The 13,716-nt window shown below is 40.8% G+C and overlaps 1 protein-coding gene across 1 annotated transcript in view; it reads right to left on the reverse strand.

Annotated features, from left to right (window-relative positions):
* arhgef25a (Rho guanine nucleotide exchange factor (GEF) 25a) overlaps nucleotides 1-13,716 on the reverse strand; it is a 370,615-nt gene that overhangs the window by 107,113 nt on the left and 249,786 nt on the right. The window lies entirely within an intron of this gene.

Below are 13,716 nucleotides of genomic sequence, written 5' to 3' on the forward strand. Positions count from 1 at the left end.
TGATAATTTAACAGTTGTCTGGGTGCAGGGATTTGGCATCCCCCCTGAACTGGAAAAGAAAAATTGTTAGACATAAAGTTTCAGAACAGAGTGACATTCTGCTGTATATTTTAAAACATGACGAGCTTCAAACAGTTTGAAGACTGCACACAGTTTTCTTAAACCTTTTAAGTTTAATGAACTCAAATAATTCAAACATTTTAATTAACATCAAACTGATTAAAGTGGGTTACATTAATTCACTGTAAATCGCTTTGAGCGTGAAAGCGCCCTGTAAATGCAGTTGATTATGTGGCGCTAATGTGCTTTTTATGTTCAAATCTCATTGCAAAAACTGATAATGTAGTCAAACGCAAACACTTGGAGACAGCTGACTGAACAAATGAAGAAAAGTCTGAGTGCATGCACTGGTGCTGCAATTCACCGCATCCACGACATCACGGAACCACCTGGGGTTCTGGATGGCAACTACAGTGCATCCAGAAAGTATTTACAGCTCTTCAATTTATCCACATTTTGTTATGTTACAACCTTATTCCAAAATGGAATAAATTCATTTCCCCCACAACACCCATTTTTTGTTTGTTTGTTTTTTTTTAGTAATTTTTGTTGTTGCTGTTGTTCTGAAATTTTTGCAGATTTATTAAAAATAAAAAAGTAAGAAAGCACATGTACATAAGTATTCACACCCTTTGCTCAATACTTTGTTGATGCACCTTTGGCAGCAATTATCGCCTCAAGTCTTCTTGAATATGATGCCACAAGCTTGGTGCACCTATCTTTGGGCACTTTTCTCCATTCCTCTTTGCAGCACCTCTCAAGCTCCATCAGGTTGGATGGGGAGCGTCGTTTCACAGCCATTTTCAGATCTCTCCAGAGATGTTCAATCAGATTCAGGTCTGAGCTCTGGCTGGGCCACTCAAAAGAGATTGTCCCCGTGAGTTTTCGGCTGAAGCCACTCCGTGGATATCTTGGCTGTGTGCTGAGGGTCATTGTCCTGCTGGAAAATGAACCGTCGTGCCAGTCTGAGGTCAAGAGTGGTGCAGGTTTTCATCCAGGATGTCTCTGTACATTGCTGTATTCATCGTTCCCTCAATCCTGACTCATCTCCCAGTTCCTGACACTGAAAAACATCCCCACAGCATGATGCTGTCACCACCAAACTTTACTGTAGGGGTGCTCATTGGGACAAAGCAAAAATGTTTCTGTACCCTTCGCCAGATTTATTCCTCAAAACAATCCTGTCTCAGAGGTCTACAGACAATTCCTTTGACTTCATTCTTGGTTTGTGCTCTGACATGCACTGTCAACTGTGGGACCTTATATGAAGACAAGTGTGTGCCTTTGCAAATCACGTGCAATCAACTGAATTTACCCCAGGTGGACTCCAATTAAGCTGTAGAAACATCTCAAGGATGATCAGTGATAACAGGATACACCTGAAGTCAATTTTAAGTTTCATGGCAAAGGCTGTGAATACTTATGTACATGTGATTTCTTAGGTTGTTTTTTTTTGTTTTGTTTTTTTTTACTTTTAATAAATTTGCAAAAAAAAAAAAACAACATTTTTAACATTGTCATTATGGGGTATTGTGTGTAGAATTTTGAGGGGGAAAAAAAATCCATTTTGGAATAAGGCTGTAATGTGGAAAAAGTGAAGCGCTGTGAATATTTTCTAGGTGCACTGTAACCAGGCATACAACTGGTCCATTCCAACATCTCGAAAGTAACCATTGATCTGCTGCAGCCAAGTGAAGCATAGACATCTCCTTGGTCTTCTCCAGTCTAGCAGATGTGGTCCTCAACACTCAGGAACCTATGTGCTGGATAACACAGAAGAAATGCACCACATGGCCAGAATGTCGAAGCTGACATTCCCTCACAATGCAAGTGATTAAAAAAAAATTAAATGCTCATTTTATAGACAGTCATTCCAGTGGCACTCAAGAATCCTCTGAAGTAATCTTGTACCAAAGACATCCACTCATCATGGTTAGCGTCCGAGCCTCATACCCATACATTAAGACGGGAGTCATCAAGACCCTAAAGTCCTGGATCTGTGTTTTCCTGCAAAGATATTAACATCCCAATACACCTCTGTCCAACAACGTCATGACTCCATAAGCTCTTCCCAGGTGTCTCTCAATCTCAAAAGCCAAGATTTTACCAAACCCATGAGCAAGGAAGTTGGTGACAGTGGTAAGGGAAAACTCCCTACGTATTTTTTGTTATTTTACAGGAAGAAACTGAAAGCCAACTAAACATAGTAAGTAGATTGACATCTGCTATTGCATTCCATCATGACAGACGGTACAACATAAGATTAAAACAACATGCAGTAACATAACCAAAAACAAACTGCAACTGAAAAATCAAGATAACTGAAACAAATTCAAGGATCCATAATTTTTTTATTTACAGAAAATAACATGAATAACAAAGTTTTCAAGTACTCGTATATTGCACTCAGTCATACCAGTCTGTCCATTAATTCAAAACACTTAAAGTGCATATCACTACTAAATAAAATGTCAAATAAGATAAGAATCATGAAATATTGATGTATTTTATTTTTGGTGCCATATGCCCAGAGAAATTAAGTCATAAAATGGTAAAATTACCATGATTTCACCTGCCTGATAAACTCTCAGAAACCTCAAGTTGTCAGGAATATGAATTTTGGTGACATCAGTACAGGTCCCACCTCTCGTGTTGCTCTACCGAAAACTGGAATTCAGTGTTTTTTGTGGACTTTCATAGTGAATGCATTAAAATAGTTAAAAATCTGTGTTTTAAGAGGAAGCACTACAATGTTGCTTATCAGGTTGACAAAGATACCATCATCATTTTCCAAAGATAACATTTTGAGGACGAAAGTGATAGTTTTTTTTGTAGTGCATCTTGGATAAACAGCAGAAGTGAAGCCCAGCACAGCGTGAGAATGGTCTTCAAAAACATGAATTTAACCACAGATTTTATCCTTTCCTTTCATGTGACCAGGAGAAAATTCTTAGGGCCCCTTCACACTTACTGCAAAGTTTGGTCGAAGTGCGCATGAAGCAGGAATCGTGTGCAAAACGCGCAAAAATCGTCCTTGCCTCAAACGTACACCTGATGCTACAACTATTTGTGCACACCAGTGGCTGAAAGACAGAGTGTGCGCTGTACAAAGCCACTGAACCCTCTCACGGCAGGTGTCGGCCAAATTCCAGGTGCACCACAAACATCTAACACTGCTCGCATGGCATGGCACTTAGAAAATGTGTGGTCATTTGCACTCTTGGCAGGACAACAATCTGCAGACAATCACTGTCGTGCTGGCAGTGAAATTTGTCTAAGTTCCCCACAAGTGTGGCTTTGTGTGTGCTGAACTGACAGGGGTGTCCGCCCACTGTGGAGATCTGTCATTCTGGACATCCTGTTGTGGGCTGGGGTGTTTGGCTGGTTTGGTTTTTGTTTTCTGTTTCTCCCACGAGGTGGTATGCATTCAGGACTGAGTGGCTGAGCATCAGGACCTCACCCTGAACACCTGAGGCTTGTTATCACGTGCAGGTCATCAGGACTCACAGCTGTGGTGTATTTTGTGTTAATCAGAGATTGCTGCATTTAAACCTTGAATGCACAGTGTGTGATTGCCAGAGACTCGACCTTGTGAGCAGACGTGTGAGATCGACATCAGGAACAATCTCACCATCACGGGATAGCTGGGTCAAGTGATGGCTTTTAAGTAATGGTTTAATTACTGCCACCTTAAAGGCCTGTGGTACATAACCAACTAACAAAGATAGATTGATCATATTTAAGATTGAAGCATTAAATAATGGTAGGACTTCCTTGAGCAGCCTGGCAGGAATGGGGTCTAATAAACATGTTGATGGTTTAGATGAAGTAACTAATGAAAATAACTCAGACAGAACAATCGGAGAGAAAGAGTCTAACCAAATACCGGCATCACTGAAAGCAGCCAAAGATAACGATACATCTTTGGGATGGTTATGAGTAATTTTTCTCTAATAGTCAAAATTTGTTAGCAAAGAAAGTCATGAAGTCATTAGTTAAAGTTAATGGAATAGCTCAATAGAGCTCTGACTCTTTGTCAGCCTGGCTACAGTGCTGAAAAGAAACCTGGGGTTCTTATTTTCTTCAATTAGTGATGAGTAGAAAGATGTCCTAGCTTTACGGAGGGCTTTTTATAGAGCAACAAACTCTTTTCCAGGCTAAGTGAAGATCTTCTAAATTAGTGAGACGCCATTTCCTCTCCAACTTACGGGTTATCTGCTTTAAGCTACGAGTTTGTGAGTTATACCACGGAGTCAGACACTTCTGATTTAAAGCTCTCTTTTTCAGAGGAGCTACAGCATCCAAAGTTGTCTTCAATGAGGATGTAAAACTATTGACGAGATACTCTAACTCCCTTACAGAGTTTAGGTAGCTACTCTGCTCTGTGTTGGTATATGACATTAGAGAACATAAAGAAGGAATCATATCCTTAAACCTAGTTACAGCGCTTTCTGAAAGACTTCTAGTGTAATGAAACTTATTCCCCACTGCTGGGTAGTCCATCAGGGTAAATGTAAATGTTATTAAAAATGATCAGACAGAAGGGAGTTTTCAGGGAATACTGTTAAGTCTTCTATTTCCATACCATAAGTCAGAACAAGATCTAAAATATGATTAAAGTGGTGGGTGGACTCATTTACTTTTTGAGCAAAGCCGATAGAGTCTATAATAGATTAAATGCAGTGTTGAGGCTGTCATTCTCAGCATCTGTGTGGATGTTAAAATCGCCCACTATAATTACTTATCTGAGCTAAGCACTAAGTCAGACAAAAGGTCTGAAAATTCACAGAGAAACTCACAGTAACGACCAGGTGGACGATAGATAATAACAAATAAAACTGGTTTTTGGGACTTCCAATTTGGATGGACAAGACTAAGAGACAGGGTTTCAAATGAATTAAAGCTCTGTCTAGATTTTTGATTAATTAATAAGCTGGAATGGAAGATTGCTGCTAATCCTCCGCCCCGGCCCGTGCTACGAGCATTCTGACAGTTAGTGTGACTCGGGGGTGTTGACTCATTTAAACTAACATATTCATCCTGCTGTAACCAGGTTTCTGTTAGGCAGAATAAATCAATACGTTGATCAATTATTATATCATTTACCAACAGGGACTTAGAAGAGAGAGACCTAATGTTTAATAGACCACATTTAACTGTTTTAGTCTGTGGTGCAATTGGGTTGACATGTATGTTATGAAACCGGGCCCAGGTTGCTTTGAAGTAACCTGAGCATATTTGAGTGGCTTTAAAAAATAATAAAAAAAAATTTTTCCACAACTCTTCCTACAAATCAATTCATTCCCATATGCACACACAGAGCATATTTCAGTGTGGAAGGAGATCTGTTTTTGTATATGTAGACTCTTACAATATGTTCATCAAAATTTTCAAGATGCAGTGCATTCTTCATGGTCTTCTTCGTGTGATGGGCCCCTTATGAGATTGAGACATGGGCACTCTTTGGGTGTGTTGACAGTAGTCTGAGTCTACACTCAGACTGCTGTGAGTGACATTTCTCTGAGGGAAAACTTTTTACTCACAACTCCACTCAGTGATTGACAACTGCCCCAAACTTTGTTCATGGGTGATTCCAGTGTGACCACACGCACTAACAGGGCTGTCATGAGGACTGCATCCGTCCCCAAGGATCTGGCAGTGGTGGTGAAAATAGCTCAATACTCCTTAGTTTGCAAAAAGTCAGGGGCTATGAGTTGTTGAATCCTGGTTTCAATGTCCACTTCTGCATATAATACTTCAGTAACGGTGGTGTAGCTAAGATTGATCGTGTTCTCATGGGAAAATGTTGGAAACCCCTGCAAAAATTGTAGAATATGTGAGGAACAGCAACGTTTAGTCAGCCTGTGGACGAAATTCTTGCAGTTGCTTCTCAAAGCCAACAGGGACGCTCGGCCATAAGTTGTCTTGTTACTCACGGCTTTTGTATGTCAGACTTTCTGAGTTTGACCTTTTATGCTGTAAATAGAAATGCATTCTGGATGAACCCACGGTTACGCCGAATGGATCGATTGTGTTCATGTGTTAAATGACCTCATTTTCAGGCTTTTTCCTGGCATTGATATCATTTCCTGTGGAAGGTCCTGCTGCAGTTAAGAAGTTATTGTGCTCATCACAGCAATTCCTGTCACTAAACTCACCTCTGATTCAAAGGAAAAATGTTCCACATCTGCAAAAACTCACACCTTTTTCTTAGTTATTCCCTTCATCTGCTCATCAAATGACTCATTACGAGTCAAATGACTCAACTTTGTTCTTGTACTTCCACCTATTTATAGCTGTGTACATGTTCAGTTGTCTCTTCAGTCTATCACTCTTTCCTGGATGTGTAAATGTAAGCGAGCAGCTGTCTGTCTTCACTTCAATCCTTCTGTCCCATTGTCCTCATCAGGCGCAACCTCCTCACCTTAGACACACACCCACACACAAACTCAGACACACACTGCAGACATGTGTCTAATCTCTTAGACTGCCTGGCTGCTGCCTGACAGAGGAATAAATAGATGGATGTATAGATAAACCTACAGACAGATGGACATGACTTTGTCCTTTTCTCTTCCACCACCCATACAAACTTGCTCAACTTGTTCACCTGCCATCTTCATGATAAAAATGTTAACTTCTCTATAAGACTGTGTATGGTGGAAGACAGAGACAGATGCAGGCAAATACAAAAGGAGAGAGAGAGAGAGAGAGAGAGAGAGAGAGAGACTCCACAAAGGCCCTCGCTCCTCCAGTCTGCCTTGCCCCGCTCAGAGATCCAGCCTGGCCGAGAGGTCTCCTTGGCTCCCAGATCACTTCCAGATGTGCTGTGGCAAAGCCCACAGGAAAAATTCCCTCATCTCCCTCTGTTGCAAGTTTTTGTTTTTCTACCAGGAAGCCAAAGAAAAATCAGACAACATTTCAATAAAGCTGAGATCATGCTTGTTTTCTTCACTTTGTTTTGCAGAACGATGTGTTTCTATTGAGTAGACACCCTGCAAATAATAAAATTTAATTTTAACAGAATCGACAGATCAGTTTTTGAGTTTGGATTCAGAACGTCCTTCTTGAATCAGGGTCACCACCAAAATGTAATTGGTTGTTCTTCATTTATACACTATATTTCTATGAAAATCAGATTATTCCCTGCACTGCTAACAATGTATGGCTTGGACAGCAAAGACATAGATGAGTGAGTGAGTGAGTGAGTGAGTGAGTGAGTGAGTGAGTGAGTGAGTGAGTGAGTGAGTGAGTGAGTGAGTGAGTGAGTGAGTGAGTGAGTGAGTGAGTGAGTAAGAGCTTCTGTAAACAATGACTCAAAAGTTATCATCTTGTAATTCACCCAATTAACAGAGCATAAGTACAGTTGTTTGACAATAGATGGCTTCACACAACCACTAACCATGAATGAAAAAAATGTTTTGTGTTATTATTCATATTCTGTGAAAAACGGCCCAACAAAATTAAAAAAATTCTGCCAGGTATGTAAACATTTAGCACAACCGTATTTGAAATACAGTATCATCTACAAAACTGGATATGGACCCATGCCAACTGTTCATTATAATACGACATGATAGTTTAATTCAATGTGCAATTTCCATCCTTTCGTAATGCTATGAAATGCTATGTGTTAACATTATCTGAATAATCACTCACACAGATACAATGAGGAAAATAAGTATTTGAACACCCTGCGATTTTGCAAGTTCTCCACTTAGAAATCATGGAGGGGGTCTGAAATTTCATCTTAGGTGCATGGCCACTGTGAGAGACATAATCTAAAAAAAAACATCCGGAAATCACAATGTATTATTTTTAATAATTTATTTGTATGTTACTGCTGCAAATAAGTATTTGAACACCTACCAACCAGCAAGAATTCTGGCTCACACAGACCTGTTAATTTTTCTTTAAGAAGCCCTCTATTCTGCACTCTTTACCTGTATTAATTGCACCTGTTTGAACTTGTTACCTGTATAAAAGACAACTGTTCACACACTCAATCAATCACACTCCAACCTGTCCACCATAGCCAAGACCAAAGAGCTGTTTAAGGACACCAGGAACAAAACTGTAGACCTGCACAAGGCTGGGATGGACTACAGGACAACAGGCAAGCAGCTTGGTAGAAGACAACAACTGTTATGATTATTTATTAGAAAGTGGAAGAAACACAAGATAACTGTCAATCTCCCTCGGTCTAGGATTCCATGCAAGATCTCACTTTGTGGGGTAAGGATGATTCTGAGAAAGCTCAGAACTACACAGGAGGACCTGGTCAATGACCTGAAGAGAGCTGGGACCACAGTCACAAAGATTACATTAGTAACACATGATGCTGTCATAGTTTAAAATCCTGCAGGGCAGCAAGGTCCCCCTGCTCAAGCCAGCACATGTCCAGGCCCCTTTAAAGTTCACCAGTGACCATCTGGATGATCCAGAGGAGGCATGGGAGAAGGTCATGTGGTCAGATGAGACCAGAATACAGCTTTTTGGAATCAACTCCACTTACCATGTTTAGGGGATGAGAACAACCCCAAGAAAACCATCCCAACTGTGAAGCATGGGGGTGGAAACATCATACTCTGGGGGTGCTCTTCTGCAAAGGGGACAGGACGACTGCACTGTATTGAAGGGAGGATGGATGGGGTCATGTATTGCGAGATTTTAGCAAACAACCTCTTTTCCTCAGTAAGAGCACTGAAGATGGGTCATGGCTGGGTCTTCCAGCATGACAATGACCCCAAACCCACAGCCAGGGCAACTAAGGAGGGGCTCCGTAAGAAGCATTTCAAGGTCCTGGAGTGGCCTGGCCAGTCTCCAGGACCAGACCTGAACTCAATAGAAAATCTGAAAGATCTGTATGGATGAGTGGACCAAAATCCCTGCTGCAGTGTGTGCAAACCTGGTGAAAAACTACAGGAAACGTTTGACCTTTGTATTTGCAAACAAAGGCTACTGTACCAAATATTAACACTGATTTTCACAGGTGTTCAAATACTTATTTGCAGCAGTAACATACAAATAAATTATTAAAAAATAATACATTGTGATTTCCAGATTTTTTTTTTTTTTTTTTTTTTTGATTATGTCTCTCACAGTGGACATGCACCTAAGATGAAAATTTCAGACCCCTCTATGATTTCTAAGTGGGGCAACCTGCAAAATCGCAGGGTGTTCAAATACTTATTTTCCTCACTGTATTAGTGAGCATGGAAGTATACCTGACAGGTCTATATGTGTTAATGGCCTAGGACTGGGTCCTATGTGGAGTGCTACAAGAGTACAAGGTACCAGGTCTGCTGTAATGGGCAATCTGGTCTCTGTACGACCAAAGCTGTGTCTGCATTCTGGCATTTCATCAGCTCTGTTTCTGGTGGGCGCGTGACTCCGCCAGGTCTTCCCCTCATCACCAATCCTGTGTGTACAAGCTAAACAAGCTCCTCCTCTGGGCTTGACTTTTATTCACTCAATGGAGATCAGTGATGGTCAGAGGCTAAAAGGCTGAGGTAAGACTCACTGTAAAACTGATTGTTTTAAAAAGTTTACATTTAGCTCGGCATTGAAGCCATTGGTTATAATAACATTTTTGTCTGTTCAGTGGCAACAAGAAACAGTTTAGTCTGAGTTCTTATTCTAGGTCCAGTAACATTTATGAGCTGGTTAGTTTATGCTTGCAAATGCGATGTTTACATGATAAATAAATAATGCACTGATTAAATTAAATTGGGCCTAGGTAGTAATTAGCTGAAATTCTCCTTTAAGTTTACTTATTTATATATAAAAGGCAAGTGGCCGCTGTGGTGTGTGTGTGTGGTGTGTGTGTGTGTGTGTGTGTGTGGGTGTGTGTGTGGTGTGTGGTGTGTGTGTGTGTGTGTGGTGTGTGTGTGTGTGAGATTTCAATCACCGGACAAACTGGGGAGAGCTGACATTTACTGTTTGGTATGCTGATGTATTTTGGGTCAGGATCCAAAATACTATTTATGCTAATTAGTAAAAATACTAAGTATGCTCTGTATGCCCACTCTGCATTTAATCATTAGTGATTGATCTCTGCTCCCCTCCACAGCATGTCTTTTTCCTGGTTTCTCATCCCTCAGCCCCAACCAGTCCCAGCAGAAGACTGTCCCTCCCTGAGCCTGGTTCTGCTGGAGGTTTCTTCCTGTTAAAAGGGAGTTTTTCCTTTCCACTGTCGCCAAGTGCTTGCTCACAGGGGGTCGTTTTGACCGTTGGGGTTTTTATACGTAATTATTGTATGGCCTTGCCTTACAATATAAAGCGCCTTGGGGCAACTGTTTGTTGTGATTTGGCGCTATATAAATAAAATTGATTGATTGATTGAAGGATGAATGCCGTGAAAACGGAAAGTTGATAGGACTAATATTTTGGAAAAATTAGGGATATTAGGTAACGACAGTGAACAATGGATGTTGATATCACCATTTATCAGTCCGTGGTACCAGACAAGCTCTGAACAAAGGAAATATCTCAACCTTTCCAGTTATAAAACATGGCATCAACTGCCAAATATAAATACAATTATTCACAAACTTTCTGATTTTAATTTCCTGCACTTTCAGTTAAAATCATTATAGAAACTTCATATAATTTATTACCACCCTTCAAAAGTGTCTGCTACCTATTTTATAAAAACTACCCAATCCCAAGCCCGTGGATCCCCAAGGGCAACGCACGGGTATTCATTCATTCGTGAATTAAATTGCATGATTTGGGGGTTTGTTTTGGGTTTTTTTAACACAGGAAAATTTAATTTCTATCATTATTGTTTGTAAAATCACATTTAAAAAAATAGTACAGTACAATAGTAAATAGTACAATAGCACAGGCATGTTTTAATGTAAATACATATCTATATTTGTACACTGAGTGCTTGTTATTGTATCACATTAGTTGTCACATTCATGACAAATTCAAACTATTATGTTACAGTAAGGAGTACGTAACATGTGGTGCATAAACCTTACAGTGTTGTATGCATTCTTACTGCTGTATGTCACTACTCAGAAAAACAAGTTTTAACAAGGGGAGGTGATGGTCTAGTGGTCAAGCATTGGGCTTAAGACCAGAGGATCCTCGGTTTCAAACCCCAGCTTGACCGGAAAATCACTAAGGGCCCTTGGGCAAGGTCTTTAATACCCTAGTTGCGCCCAGTGTGCCGTAAGCACCTTGTATGGGAGCACCCTCACATCTGGGGTGAATGTGGGCATTATTGTAAAGCGCTTTGAGCGTCTGATTGCAGATGGAAAAGCGATATATAAATGCAGTCCGTTTACCATTTTATTTACCATAACAGTATTATTTACAGTGTATGCAGAATTGCTTAGGAGCCCTGTAAGACATCGGTCTTTTACTTACCAAGATGTGACTGCACTAGCTGCATCTTAGGAAATCATTTTAGTAAATAGTGTTTTCCCTTCAGTCATGACTCCAACTTCCTTTTTGAAGCCACAGTTTATTTATTGCTGTAATAACATCACAAGAACAGTCAAAGGAAATATTAAATTAAAAACCATCCCAAAGGATTGCTGAAGTCACAGACAAGAATGTGAGGTAAGAGAATAATAATGTATTACAACGGGACATAGAAAATGAAGGTGGGGCAGAAAGAGAAACCACGGCCTGGAGATAACTGACCTACATATTTAACTCTCCTTTTCTCTCTCGCTTAAGAAGAGATTGGCAGGAAAAACACCAAAGCGCTGGCCCTCATCATTCTGATGTATCATATTAATGGCTTTTGATGTGTTTCTGAGACTGAAATTAGGATTCAAGTGCTCTGGTCACCAAAGGGAGATGCTGGATGATGCTCAGACTGCGATAATATTGTTACATACTGAGCTCAGGCACTAGTGGTCCATGCACTATTGCTGCTGTCCATGGAAATCATTGTTTTTGCTTCCATCTCAAGCAGTAAGGGACCATCTGAGCAGCCAGCTTGACATGCTGCTTTGCCACGAGCAACTGACTCCAAAGGTCAGCAAAGCTGACTCCAAACTGACCACTAGCTACCAATCAAATGAAAGCATATGTGTACGTAGACCTTCTGTGTCAGCTCAGGGGAGTGGAGTCACCTTTCATCACATCTGCCAGTCTGCGCTATTTCCTATTTATCTCCAAGCGTGTGCTTTTGTAACATGTTGAACTTGGCTAACCCATCACACTGATCACTTTTCCCTCTTGTAAACTGATCTGGGCTTCGTTTTCCAAAAGCATCTTAAAGCTGAAGGGCCTTTCACACTGGACACTTTGGAAGCGTCCAGTGAGAAAGGCCCTTGAGACAATCCTGGTGTGTATGTGTCGAGGACTATACAGTGTATAAATATAAAAAAAAAAAAAACTTTATATATATATATATATATATAATACATATAACATATATATATATATATATATATATATATTATATACGAGGTCTGTCCGTAAAGTTTCCACGATGCGGCACAAACCACTGGATCATTCTAAGCTGATGGCTCTGTGGATACGAGACCGTCGTGTGCTCTTTCTCTGGTTATCACAAGAGCTGGACATCAGCCATTTTCCGGCAGATTTCACTTTTAACAAGAGATTTTGTCATGGAAAGCCGCGCGGAGGCTTCGCGCGTCACGACCGATTCGCTGATGAAGCGAGACAAAGGAACACCTCCGTTTCGGAGTGTTAGAGGACAAGTTGGGACATCTCCAGCTCTCCACAAGTTCTTTTATACTCACTCGACTGGTAAGCACTGAAAGCCGAGATAGACATGTCCCAACTTGTCCTGTAACACTCCGAAACGGAGGTGTTCCTTTGTCTCGCTTCATCAGCGAATCGGTCGTGACGCGCGAAGCCTCCGCGCGGCTTTCCATGACAAAATCTCTTGTTAAAAGTGAAATCTGCCGGAAAATGGCTGATGTCCAGCTCTTGTGATAACCAGAGAAAGAGCACACGACGGTCTCGTATCCACAGAGCCATCAGCTTAGAAATGATCCAGTGGTTTGTGCCGCATCGTCGCACCTCGCAGCGCGGCACACCGACCGTCCTTTAAAGGGCTCCTTAAACCTGTAGTTAAAGTCCTTATTCTCTGTGAAGCCCGTAAAATTTTCACTGAAAGCCAGATAAATTTTTCGAATGGTTTCCAGGTGCCAGTCTCTAACAGCTTCTGAAAAAATTCTGATGGAAAAAAAAGTCCTTTTCATCCCGCCATTTCCAGACAATGAAAATCCGACGAGGGGGCGGGACCACTCCTTCCACAAGGCGTGCTCACAGGCGAATGACGTCACCGACAGGCGTGGAAAAACTCACGCATGCGCACGAGGGTTCAAGCATGTCTGACGTAAAAACATATGAATGAAATCCATATAGTTTTTGAAAAAAATAAAAAGGTACGATACTTTACGGACAGACCTCGTATATGTATGTATGTATGAGTCCTATATGTACAAGTCTCTTTATGTGAAATTGTGCACATAAAACATTTCAAGTATACTATTTTTATGTGTCATTGTACAAAAAACAAAAACAAGCAAACCAAAAAAAATTAAACGTGAGCTCAGCCATGTAGCAGTAAAGTGACTCATTTCCAGGTGTGAGTCAAAGGCCACAGAGACAAAAAGAACTGATGTCACCTCCCTGCCAGGCAACTTCACAAAGGATATC

This window comes from Thalassophryne amazonica, chromosome 6, assembly GCF_902500255.1.
Source record: "Thalassophryne amazonica chromosome 6, fThaAma1.1, whole genome shotgun sequence".
In the NCBI taxonomy this organism is placed as follows: domain Eukaryota; kingdom Metazoa; phylum Chordata; class Actinopteri; order Batrachoidiformes; family Batrachoididae; genus Thalassophryne; species Thalassophryne amazonica.